We start from the raw sequence: 14110 nt of genomic DNA, 5'->3' as shown, positions 1-14110 counted from the left end.
TTCAGTGTTATTGTACTTATGGACGATCAGAAGACAGAGAATTAATCCCTCCACAGGAACGTACCAAATGCTTCATAAAATCTTGTAGTTCGATATTTATTTATTCTTTACAATTACAGCCTGGTATCTTTGATGCTAAAATAGGCCATACAGTTCACATTTTCATAGATAATGATCAATCTGTAAATTCATTATTCATTCCCTGCACTTGTTACGGTTTGCAACATTTCTTTGAAGCATTTTGTTACCTGTGTTAAATACAACAATTGCTTTTCTGAGCACTTTTGATCGAGGGACTCTGAAAAAGACGATACTGGATATGACTCAAGTAGATGCAAAGACGTTAGTCTTCCACATCACACTGTACTCCTGAAAGGCAGAGAGAATATGTACAACTGAAACTGGCAGTGTAAAGCTCTAATGACGTGTGAAGTTTATTTTAACGATAATTTGTTTACATGCAGGTTGATATTTCATGGGGTTTTTTAAACGTTATATACTGCTTAGTAAAGCACACCTAAAACTGCAGTAATCGTTTATTCATTTTGAAGCTAAAACGGCTTCAGCTGTAAGTGTGTTATTTATAAGCACGACTGCCTTCGCATCATCTTAACTGCTTTACCAAAAGTAATAAAATCAAGCCATATTCTGATCGAGAAAAGAGAATGCGACGACCCAACGTTCGTAGTGAGCAAGTTTTCCCTAAGCAGAAGACATCAATTGTAAAACAGCGTAAAACGACGCGTCCCGTGTTATCATGACTACCAGTAACTATTGAGCTAACACGGAAAAAGTGGTCAAAAACCGACCGTCGATCATCTATGGGATTATGTAAAATCAAGCAGCACCGGTCCCATATTTACCTAAACAGTTCATTCTGCAGAAAGGAATACATTACAAAGCCAGACTGGATTTACCTCCTTAGGCGCACGCACTGGATATGTACTGTAATTTTACATAACCCCATAGACGATGATATGCCGTTGGTTTTTGATCACTTTTTCGGTGTATGAGCACCCGTTAGCTCACCAGATACTGGTAATCATGGTATCACGGGAGCATGTAAGGGAACGTTCTATGACACTTTATGCTGTTTTGTAACTAACATCCGCTACTTAGCGAAAAATTGGCGGCTATGAACGCCGGGTCCCCGCATTCTCTTTTCTCGATCAGAACATGACTTTATTTTATTGTTCCTGATTATGCAGCTAAATTACATGAAACCGGTCGAGCTTATAAATAAAATACTCTGAGACGAACGCTGTGGCTGCCCTGGATACAGAGTCTTCCGCATTTACTCATTTAGTTGTGCTCTTAGGAAACACTACTAATGTAACAGTAAAAACTGTTTCTGAAACGTAAAATTTTTCATTAATCGTTGTAGGTACATCTATTCGCTTTGTTGCAACACATAATTACCCATTTAAATTCACTAACTACGTTGTGAATAGCGCTGAAGTTTTCCCAGTTGTCGTTGCCTTGAGTGAGCGTACTGTAACGTTCAAGTTACTAGCACGAGCGTCCGCAGAAATTTATCCAGGGGGGGGAGGGGGGCAAAATTGTAAACGTGCCATTTCTGTATTAGATGAGTTTAAGAAGGTGTCCTGCCCCAGTAGACGACTAGTACAGGAGATACACAAAGCTTATCGTGTCCTAAACTTTGGATAGTTTTCCACTCGAAGGTAGATTACTGTTACAGTTTATAGGTAAGTATATTTCATTACTGTTTCCAAAGTGAGTCTTTTTATGTTAGTGATATGAATACGTACGTGGGAAAAGTTCAGAACAACAATCAAACTGATCGGCAGAACCAAATGTTAACACCCTAGGACTGAACCTCTCCCTGGTCTGGCACGTTACTGTGTAGCTAGGGCACCTGCAATGCAGAATTCATAACTACAGTACGTGGCTGCATGTCACGCAGAGCTGTATTGTTTAATCGTCGCAATATCAAGACGACGGGGTGGGGGGTGGGGGGAGTATAGTCCCACCTTTGAAAAATAATGTTAACTAGTCGTTTACTACATTCTTTAAAATTTTGAAAAACATATTAATTTTTTTAGTGAATTCTTCTACCACATAAAATAATATTCTCTAAAATCTTTCAGTTAGTTTTAACCCAAAAATTTAAGTTTTACGAATAGATATCACTTTCCTGCTGAATGACATGATCAATATTTTCATTTTCAGTACCTCACTTATGCAGTAGTATCTCTTTCGAATTGTATATTGTGACAAAAAGTCAACATCAATTAACGTAATTTGCGTTTGTAACTTTTTTCGGTGGGCATGAAGTCCGCCCTGTCGGTAGTACACCGTACTGAAAGAGTATTAGTATCGTTCAGCGTGCTAAAACATATTTTCAATTTCTCGACCGCATTTACGCATCAGTAGGTCTTTAAAAACTCTGTCGTTGATGCAATATAAACCTCCACCTCTCCTGCTAATTAGGCTATTCTATATGATCTAAAGTCCCTAATTTGTGGGAAAAAGGCATCTATTCCGAAGAATAATGCCAAACCGAGAGAAGTAGATGAAGTTATGACCGAATCGCCATTGCTCAGTAATTTAGCAATGACGATTAGAAACGAAGTTCGGTTAATTTTATATATTTTTACTACATAAACTAATTTTTAATTAACAGCAGTTAGTAGAAAATTTGAAAAAAGAGGCTTGTAAAGTACGTCATTAATGAAAATAACCAACGGTCGCCAGTTCGTCACCGGAACAAGGATAATGAAACTGAACTTTATACTCGTAAGCAATCTTATGTAAGAATAGTTATTGGCGTTATGACTTAAGTGCCTAACACACACTTTCAAGTACTTCACGCCACACATATCACAGTAATCAGATAATAATCAAATATCAAACAAATACAACATAGTATATTAATTTTCAAGTATTAAAGTAAGACTGTTTGTAGCAAGTAGAAAGATTGTTTAAATTTACTCATTGGTAAGTACAGTCATTTATATAGATGTTACTCTGATATTTTTTCGTAATAAAAGTTCTATGTTATGCCACAAGCTATAAATTAGAACTGTGCTTTGACAATGAAATTCTATGTCCAAGTTAATTAAAGTTTTACTATCAACATTTTATTATGAAAGTTACTCTGTTTTTAGCAAATAAATTAATACTGACTTTTTCATCATTCTGTTTCTGATATTATTCCTACTGCAGCGAAAGATTTCATTATAACATAACTGTCCAAAAGTTGGAAAAATTGTTTTGATAATTTAATAAATGAATGTTCACTTCAGTTTATTTTCTGATTATCTCGGTTCATACAAAACGATAGGATGGATATTGCCTGTATAATGACTTAGTAATTTTTATTTACATGACAATATGCACGAAAACAATGTTATTTAAGCAATAAAATTCCAGCTATGTTGGTCAGCCTATTACACTTCTAGTTATAAATCTTACTTCATTCTATGATGCCGTTGGTTTGTCGACTGGCTTCATTTAGCGGTAAAATAGGGTACAGGTTCATCTTCTTGCCATACCATAGCTAATAACAAGGTCCCGCAGTATTCATGATGTTACGTGAATTATTCTTGCTGCATTTGTACTGTACCCAATAAATGCCACAGCTTGCCCACATTAAACATCCGTCAAACCAACCACTATCTTCGCACTTCTGCATAGCCACACCAGCGAACCCACACAACCAACGACATCAATCGTCTCCTCGCGACTCCGACCTGCTACTTTTTATGCGCGCTCGCCCGTCCAGCGACAATGCATGTACAATTTATTGCACTCTTTGACAATATCTTTTCCCTGACTAGATCAGCATGTCTACTTACAAGATGTTAACATTCCATGCGTGTTCTCTTTCTTAAATAATAAATAGCATTTGTAACTTGACAACATATTTACAAGAATAATATTCAGCACAACTAATAAAACAAACTTCACAAAACACGTAGAAAACTTATGATCATTCACAGTCTTGTGGTGTTATAGTAAGTCAATAATAAAAACCAATTTTATTTATTTTTTCAATTTTTGGGGTGGGCATACTCTCGCTCCCTGCTTTGGTATGCATGCTTTGGAAAATGCATTGATATTGCTAGGGTTAAGAACGATATAGTTTAAGACAGCTCAAACACCTATAACACCTCATATTGCACCATTTTTCTCATCTTTTGCACAGAAATTGGTAATTCTTCTACATTTGGGTCCACAGATGAAGTATGCGGTGGATGAATACGAGCTACAGAACGGCACGAACGTGTTCTTCATACTCTTCACATTAAATTGTGCAGCAGGCGAAGGGGCTGTTCTTGGGGGGACTGGATTCGGATCTCGGACAGGTACGTTCCACTCGCATTTATACTGTGTTCGGTGTTGGTCCTCCTGCTTGCTACAGCTCGTTAAGAGCACTACAAACAAGCAATCTCGGACAGGTACGTTCCACTCGCATTTATACTGTGTTGGGTGTTGGTCCTCCTGCTTGCTACAGCTCGTTAAGAGCACTACAAGCAAGTGACGGAGAAAATATTTGACATTTTGTTTCGAAAATGTTCTTTAATGGCTCACATTTCTCAAGACTGCAAAACAACACCTAAATCACTGCCGCGACGGGGAAACGGTGTAATTTCTCTTGAACAGCATGATGACAAGATAATGTAGTACTTACTACGGTCACTGTGTTTACACTTGTTTACACTTACATTTAGCGCTATATAATTATTTTACTATCATTCCTATTGCACCTAGTACTATCAGAAAAATTTCTTTATAAAGTCCATTAAAATACTTTCGCACAGATCAATGGCGTGTATTTACAGAATGAATGTCTTAGAAACATTCGTACCAAAGTCAATAAACGTGCAAAAGTAATTAATACAAACACTCTACACTGCCAGACAAGAATGTGGAGTTCTCAGAGAACTTGATTTGACATCAATGTAATTTCGTACACGTACACACCTTTGGGTCTATGTAAAAGATTCGAGTGCGTTTCTCTGTGGCAGGAAAAACAGCCACTAGGGTGTATCAATGATCTTAGTGTTCAGTGTCGTTATCAGACGTAATAAAACGTGTGTGAGGACGGGGTTTTGAAGAGCGTCAGATCACTAAGAAATGAGATGGTGCAAACTCGTATGAGACAGCGTTGTCTATACCTGCTAGAGTTTGAAAGGGGCTTCATTGTTTGTCTCGATTTAGCCGGCTGGAATACCCGCATTTGAGGGGTATTCATACGTGACACTGGCTCGATGGGAGCGTTAGGGCAGGTATATTTGCCGTCAAGTTTCCGGTCGAACATGTCCACCCATCGTAACCCGTTCACACCTGCTCCTGCCATCCAAGAACAACTAATGGACACCCTGGAACATTCTGTGTCATTCCATACCTTTGGTATGAGACTAGCAGCGACTGGGATTTTCGCCCTATAGGTGGGCTATCATCAACACCACAATACAAACGGTTGCATGGGTAGTGGTGCCGTAAACGAGATGCATGAAGTGCTGATGAATGGCGTCACAGTGTGAATCGCGCTTCTGCACTATCACAAATGACCATCGTCGGCAATTAAGGCAGCGACCTGGTGAGAGGTCTCTTCCTTCAAATGCTTTGGAGAGGTACAACGGAGTTACTCCTGGTGTCGCGGTGTGAGCAACCACTGAGTGTGCCATTAGGCCACACCTGATAATGACTGAGGGAATTCTGACGGCGCAACAACACGTCATAGACATCCTGAGTTGTCATGCGTTGGCTCTCATCCGACAGTACCGTGGTGCCATTTATCAATAGGAAAATGCTCTCCCGCGCCTGAAACTTGTTTCTGTGAAACATCCCCTTGATGTCGAGGTCACTCGTGGTCAGAAAGCTTGACAGATCTGTCTCCGAAAGAACATGTGTGGGACCAGCACTGACGCTAACTACGTCCCAGGATATCAAGGACCATTTACAACTCTTGTTGGCGAGTCTCAGGGCAGAATACAGCTGCTTTATGATCCCCTTTACGAACCGAATCACTGCATGCATCTAGATGAGAGGCGGTGTAGTGTCATAGTTATAAGCAGAATTGTACTACCGAGTCCTTTGTAAAGTTGACTCTATTTGTTAATCACTGAAGTAATACCACGTACCATTACAACCCGTTAAGCTTCATGCCGATTCCTTCTCCCATTATCGAGCGAGGTGGCGCAGTGGTTAGCACACTGGACTCGCATTCGGGAGAGCGACGGTTCAATCCTGCGTCTGACTATCCTGATTTAGGTTTTCCGTGATTTCTCTAAATCGCTTCAGGCCAATGTCGGGATTGTTACTTTGACGGGGTCCTGCGATTTTCTTCCCCATCCTTCTTTATCCAGATACACCTATGACCTCTCTCTTTAGTCTTTTACCCCAAATCAATCCAGTCCAGTCCTTCTGCCGTTCTTGGTTTGACTGGGCAGAGTTTTCTGAAACACGAACATTAACCTTTAAGTCAGCTATCATTTAGGTTGTCTTTAAAACATTCTGTGAAAGGTTCTTTTTATATGAAGCAGTCCTAAAACATCGTTATCTTCATTCACTGTAATATAACGTAGAAAAATTTTTCTATTTCAGTGTCATATAATGGTTTTTAATAGAAATTTTACGGTGATTCGTGCAAACCGAAACTAGCGTTCCCTCAAAAAAAAGTATTTGTTAATATTAACACAAGAAAGGTGTATGTTAATATTAACAACACTGATAGAGAATCTTTTATACTGCAACACAAATTAATCCATAACATGGTTTGCGAAATCATTCACCAATGTCTACTCCATGGTGAAAGTACTGCCGAAGGAACGAGAGTGTGTGTGTGAAACCTCAACTTATTTAACATATAATCAACAATTATGTGAGATTATAGGGGTTCCAACTTTAATCTGCAACATCACTGTGCGTTATATATTTTCATAATGTCTCTGAGCACTATGGAACTTAGCATCTGAGGTCATCGGACCCCTAGAACTTAGATCTACTTAAACCTAACTAACCTAAGGACATCACACTTATCCATGCCCGAGGCATTATGCGAACCTTTGACCGTAGCAGTCGCGTTGCTCCGGTCTTAGGCCCTACAACCGCTCGGCCACCGCGGCCGGCTATATGTTTTCATGTCACATCTTAAAATGCAGTTTATTTCATTAAAGATGCAATGTTTCGACTTGAGGATTAATAAATGTATAATATTTATGCCGCTTGTAGGGGACATCCGTGAGATACGGAGTATGACTATTTTGTAGATTCAGATTTCTGATGAAAGGAGTTTCAGTTACGGCGAAGATATTGTTGGTATGAATTCATTTCTTCTTCTTCCCTATACTGTATAAGGGAAGTTAACAAAAAATAGTTCTCTACTTATATGAATAATTTTTGTTCGGGTGAAATGGAAATCACAACAGAGGCTTAATATAGGGAATATTAAGTTACTTCCCCCTGTGAGAGATCAACTTTACTGCTTTCTGTGTTTCTGTATTTTACAATTTGTGAACGCTGAGCTGCCTTCATGCTGAACACTAGGCTAGTGCAATTATTCATGAGTCGTATAAGAACGATTTATGATAATTATGTGACAAACACCTGATTAAGTCGCTTGAAAAAGAAAGGAGAACAGACGCTGAAGACAGCTAAGAAGCGTAGGTTAAATTGGAACTACTTTTATGCCCCAGGCCCGTATCCCTGGCGGACACTAAAAGTTCGCCCAAGTTGTACCTTGGCAGCTTCCACCCGTGTCAGTGTCCAGTAGACTGCGAATTGGGGAAATACTGGGCGAGTTGCGATAAACGCGAAAGCTATCGCACCACAGAGGGAGTGACCGAACGGTTAGGTCTGCTACCAAAGCATAATGACATCATGGATGCCGAGAGATACCGTCATACTACTGACAAAGCAGAGCGTCGTAAGCAAGCCCATGTAAAACGCAAAATTAGGTATTCAGGTGCAGAGGCAGCAGAAAAGAGCTGCGAAAGTCTAAATTCTCTGGGGAGCCGACAGCGAGGGAAAGCCAGGAACATGATGTCATAGTAATCCCCACCGCCGCAGAGCACACGAGAAGCTCCAACATAAATACCCCACCATTCTTATCAAACGTCTCATTGCTGAATATTGATCGCCGATTGCCCAGTGCGTAGTCTCAGCCTTTGTTTCAGTTGCAGCTATCCAGGGAGAAGGGAAGCTACGGCTATTGACCCTCAGCACACCTACCGGCCTTCGATCGTTTATGGAACCACGAGTGCAGGTGGAAGGACGCCTCTGTTACGAGCTGCACTGCTAACTTCCGAAGCAACACTGACGGGTACGGAAGCTGCCATCACCCTGCAGCCCTGCTGGATTCTTGACCTGAGTGACCTGGATGCTGTCCACCTTCATCCATCTTCGTGACAGAGGGAGGTGGGGGGGGGGGGGGGCACTGCAACTGCTCATCCCGTTCCAGAAGCTGACAGCGATGATGCCAGCTCCTGTCTCCTAAACGGGGACTGAGAGCCAACCCTTGCGAGCCAGGTGGGCCTGGGGCCAGAATCCTGAGTACAAAAGTTTAACGCTCAGTGCACTTCCGAGATCGATGTATAGAGCTTGAGGCTGCTGGAGTCTAGAGGTTAAAGAGCGCCCGTTGACGTAATAGGCGCTACTCGACTATTTGGTATGTTGGCAGTACTACAATTCGACCGCCTATATATGGTGTCAAAAAGTGCAAAAAGTGGTTACCATTGGTTGAGATGTCTATGCCTGGGGTTACACCCACACATCTAGGACAACACCATGCGACTGCCTTCCCAGCTCTGACGTGAGATCATCAGCTATAAATTGATGTTCGTAACATTGCGGTGTGGTGAGTGACTGATACTCATTTCTTCCTTCTTCTGTAGTTTTTATTGCTCTGCAGAGCGTTAGGAACCTTTAAAATACCTTAAAAGTGTCGTTTCTTAGACAGCAGAAACCTACAGGGAGCACTGCAGAATTTTACTTGCAGCCAGAGAGGTGTATGTAATGTAACTTATCTGGGCGTGACTTACTCTTTTTGCCCTCTGTTCAAGCCGTGTGAGCTAACTGTAGAAGATGTAAATGCAAATGGCTTGGTCACGAAACACACTTGTGCACAGAATATCGTTAGGCTATGAAGAGACGTAAAGATAGGTATAGTTTAATTACTACCTTTTTTTACAATTTGTGTGTGCAGTTTCCTTCTTTTCCGATGCAACAGTATTGACGTAAACATAAATAGCAGATACACGAGTAATGACTCCGAATGAAGAGGTGGAAGCTCTAAGGGGGCTCATTGTTGCAAGCTACAATGCAACATGGCAAAACAATGAAGCATTGAGGAGAAGGAGACAGCAATGGGAAGCCGTTGGGACCCAAGGACTCCTTGATTGAGGAAAAAATTAGATCCCGTTGATAGTGTCCTCCCATTTCGTCGATCCCGCAACAACTAATCTTATAACGCCATTCTCATGGAATGCAACCGAGAATATATCTCTTTCTACGCTGCCTCCAAATTGGGGAAAATGGTCAGAAGGAAAGACTTTGAATATGGCCAGATTTTGGTTAGTAAAACGCGGGCGGAAACGCGCGTTATGCACCACGAGACCCTCATAAGGCACAAACGTTTGATGAACTGGCTAACGGTCTAATAAAGCGCTATCGGGAACAGAACATCGCGATGTTCTTTAGGGAAGAATTCAATGGACTATTGCAGAAACATGGGGAATCAGCGGAATCCATCTGTGGTAGGATTAGGAAACTTAACTCGCGAACGTATGATGTAACACAGAACACGGAGGCCGACAGAGTGATTCTGCATGAAGCCGAGAACAGGGCTCCGAAGGTGTTTCTAAGAATCATTTCTGCTGATATGTCAAGTACGTTCAGAATGGAGAACCCGAATGGTTTATTTGCTGCCATTAGGACTCCTACACAGTTCGAGGAAACTGACATTGCTACACGAAGACAGGACTAACTAGTTGTTAGTTTTCTGATGAATTTGTACTTTATAAATGTTGAACATTGTACCTCAAGAGAAAAGTTTGTTAATTAGTGTGCCAGCGTCGCTAGTCAGCCGTAAACTATCCAGAAAACCAGTAGAATAGAAGTATGTCTAAGTTCAGTAAATCTTTTATTCCTTAATGTGATAAAGTTAATTAATCTTTCATGAGCTACAGTCCGAATGTGCCGCCTCCCGTAGCAATCAAAGGAACGACATTACGGCCGGGCAATTGTGGTTTCGTCTAGTCGTAACAATACTGACTCTAACATTTCAGTGTGAAAAGCTTGCCTTTAGCTAAGCAACAAAGGCTCACTTGTACAATTCTTTACCTACTGTTACAAGTACATGCACCGTGTAACATCACGAGAAATAAATAAGTCGAAGAAACGAAGAAGAGAATTATTTCGATGTGCATCTCTCCTACTATTTCAGCGTCTGAAAAAATGAGCTTTTCACTTCACAGTAATTGGCACGATTTAGTGAAACTCGCTGAAAAATCAACTGTGGACGTCAAAACTAACAACTAGGGCGCTGTGCGCAGTTGACGTTTAGAAGGTGGTTCTGATGTGAGTTGGAAAAAGGTCGCTAAAATTCCGTTAATGTATTCTCAAATTCGATGGAACATAAAACAAAAATGGAGTCTTTGTCTCGCTGAACGTACCTTCGTAGGTACGGACCACTGAATACAGTGATTCCAAATGGCTTGTTACAATCTGTGCTGTTTACAAGCGTCTTCCTCAGCCTTTATCCAGTGAAACTCTCATTTCATTACGTGAGCGGAAGTCCGAGGCGAAAAAAGTAATTAAAAGAGGAAAGCGCCATTTCTGCCTTCCATAATGGACAGGACTGGCCACGAAACGTATTTGCTGCCTCACCGTTAATGAAGTTCTTTTATTCAGAGGAAGCATAAAACCGGAAGGAATTTTAATACGAGCTGCGGCAGTGCGTCCCATCTGGAATATTTAATTCTCGGAATTCATTTAGGCGGCATTTGTCCTATTCGTACTGAAGTATTAATTAACATGTCGTTTCAGCTTTTTACCCAATGAGTCTACATAGTCTACATTACTGTGTGAAGGAACTACGGGAGTTGCTTCGATTTCCTTCATAGATATGTTGTTTCACTTTCTGGAGATGTTAAATCGTTCTAACTGAAAACAGTATACTGTTACGTATTTCTTCCATAGTCATTTGCCTTATTAAATAGATTGTACTCATTACGTGACAACGTGTAACTAACATTGCCCTAGTAACTTCGTGATAGATTATACTCTGACTGAAAAAATCGCGGTACTAAAAGGTGGTTAACGTACGAGTGAGAGCGAGTTTTTTGCTTTTCACCTTAACAACAAAAAAACTAACACCAAGCTCAAGGTATAGTTTGATGGCAATATTCTCCAATAACTAGCGCAACTATCCTGGCATCACACTCGATCATATTCTATATTATTAACAACCGCGGGAAAAGACATTAACCAAAATAAAAACACGCAACAACATCACTCATAGGCCTTGTGGCACAACAATGGAGACTTTGTGTACGACGTCCTTTGAACTGTTTTCATCAGCCTCAGAGTATTGTGCTTCACAGTGGTGTAATAGTTGTCACACCAGCCTCATCAATGAGCAGCTCAACAACACAATGGCGCACGATCAATGATACAATCAAACCAACTCCCGTCTGCTGGCTCCCACTGTTAAGCAATATCTACCCACCACAGATTTGCAGAACTAAGACGCTGCTTAGAGATTACTGAAATGTACAGGAGAATAAGGGACTACCCGTTCAACACGATATACTTGTCTTATGAAGAAATAGGCTTCGTTCTAAACAGCCACTACTCCTATAGGCAGGACAGCCTGCTACAGATAACACCAAGGTAACGAGAACTGCCAACACATCGGAAATTACTAAGAACAGGAATGGTCGAGAAATATAACTGTGATGCTGTAGGTGTCGTACTTGATGGGAAACTGAGGATCAAATTAAATAAAATTCGCAGTTGATGATATTGATGCTCTGACTCACTCTATAAATGGGGTGTTGTGCAGTGTCAAAGTTGCGAGTGTGTTGTGCTGAAACAGTCAATGAGACATATAAGAGAGGAGTTTGCATACGATGCTTTAAAGGGGCATGGAATCATTTTATGAATGCCAATGCAACATCAGTGGAATGTATTAGAAACATAGATCGTAATGTTTACTCGATCTATTCACTACATATTATATATTATATATTCAATGTATGTGCATTACGAATCATGTTCATAATAATTATGTTGATGATTATGATGATGATGTTCCTCCAGATAGTTACTCACAGCGGACTAAGGGTGATGGACACCTCTCCTTGGACGCATGTCTTCTTCCCCACACTCAGTTTGTCGTACCGACTTCTTCCACTTCAATATTTCCAGTGGGCCTTTTCAGTAGCGACACAGAGAAACTAATAAATTTTGGCACTTGCCATGTTTTCTTCTCTGCATGCTTTTCATGTCCGGCTCGCCCTGAGTTGGCTGCGTTTGTAAGTCTCCAGTTCCTAACAGCCAAATACGTTTCATTACTCCTGTGTATTCAACTGCCTTGAACGAGCAATAGATGGAGTAAATGCCTTGTGCGGTAACTACATGTCTCCGATTCCAGTTACATCGACCTAACTACATTTGCAGTGATACTGCGAAATTAAATAGTGAACTGAGATTAGTTGAGAGTTTCGTTCTATTCTACAGCGTTATACTATTCACATGTTCTTATTGTGTAGTTCAGTCATCATGTAGCAGTAAAGATGCAAAAGATTTGTTTCTATTTTCTTTCAGAGAAGAGATAGAAAAATAGGATATAAAAGTGTGGTTTTCGTCGATAATTATATAGATTATATAGATTATTATATATAACGATTTTCAAACAATCGTTTATACGCAGTAACATTCAGTAATGGAACAAACGAGTGATGAATGCTTTGTAACAAGAATGTGTCTCAACAATACCGAAAACATAAGGAACAATTTAATCCTCGTACTTTTCAAGCCCTACTAGTAATTATCTCGCAAACAGGACTTTTAGGGATCCATGTTTCCTGGAACGTTTCTGCGCCTGATCAGTTTACTTCGGCCGTTTCAGTTTTCGCTAGTTATCACGATTTTCCCTACATGCCGTTATCGAATACTCACTTCTGTTTACTACAATAAAGTGCTATCGTCTAATGTGAAATGGTTCAAATGGCTCTGAGCACTATGCAACTTAACTTCTGAGGTCATCAGTCGCCTAGAACTTAGAACTAATTAAACCTAACTAACCTAAGGACATCACACACATTCATGCCCGAGGCAGGATTCCAACCTGAGACTGTAGCGGTCGCCCGGCTCCAGACTGTAGCGCCTAGAACCGCACGGTCACTACGGCCGGCGCGTTGGGTGTAAGGAATGTGTACTCTGTCGTGCTATGGTACCTACACTCCTGGCCATTAAAATTACTACATTAAGAAGAAATGCAGATGATAAACGGGTATTCAATGGACAAATATATTATACTAGAACTGACAAGTGATTACATTTTCACGCCATTTGGGTTCATAGACCCTGAGAGATCAGTATCCAGAACAACCATCTCTGGCCGTAATAACGGCCTAGATACGCCTGGGCATTGAGTGAATCAGAGCTTGGATGGCGTGTACAGGTACAGCTGCCCATGCAGCTTCAACACGGTACCACAGTTCATCAAGAGTAGTGACTGGCGTATTGCGACGAGCTAGTTGCTCGGCCACCATTGACCAGACGTTTTCAATTGGTGAGAGATCTGCAGAATGTGCTGGCCAGGGCAGCAGTCGAACATTTTCTGTATCCAGAATGGCCCGTACAGTACCTGCAACACACGTTCGTGCATTATCCTGCTGAAATGTAGGGTTTCGCAGGGATCGCATGAAGTGTACAGCCATGGGGTCTAACACATCCTAAATGTAACGTCCACGGTTCAAGGTGTCGTCGATGCAAAGGAGAGGTGACCGAGACGTGTAACCAATGGCACCCCTTACCATCACGCCGAGTGATACGCCAGTATGGGGATGACGAATACACGCTTCCAATGTGCGTTCACCGCGATGTCGCCAAACACGGATGCGACCATCATGACGCT

The sequence above is a fragment of the Schistocerca piceifrons genome, chromosome 1, assembly GCF_021461385.2.
Source record: "Schistocerca piceifrons isolate TAMUIC-IGC-003096 chromosome 1, iqSchPice1.1, whole genome shotgun sequence".
NCBI classification, from domain to species: domain Eukaryota; kingdom Metazoa; phylum Arthropoda; class Insecta; order Orthoptera; family Acrididae; genus Schistocerca; species Schistocerca piceifrons.
This window is presented reverse-complemented; position numbering follows the sequence as displayed.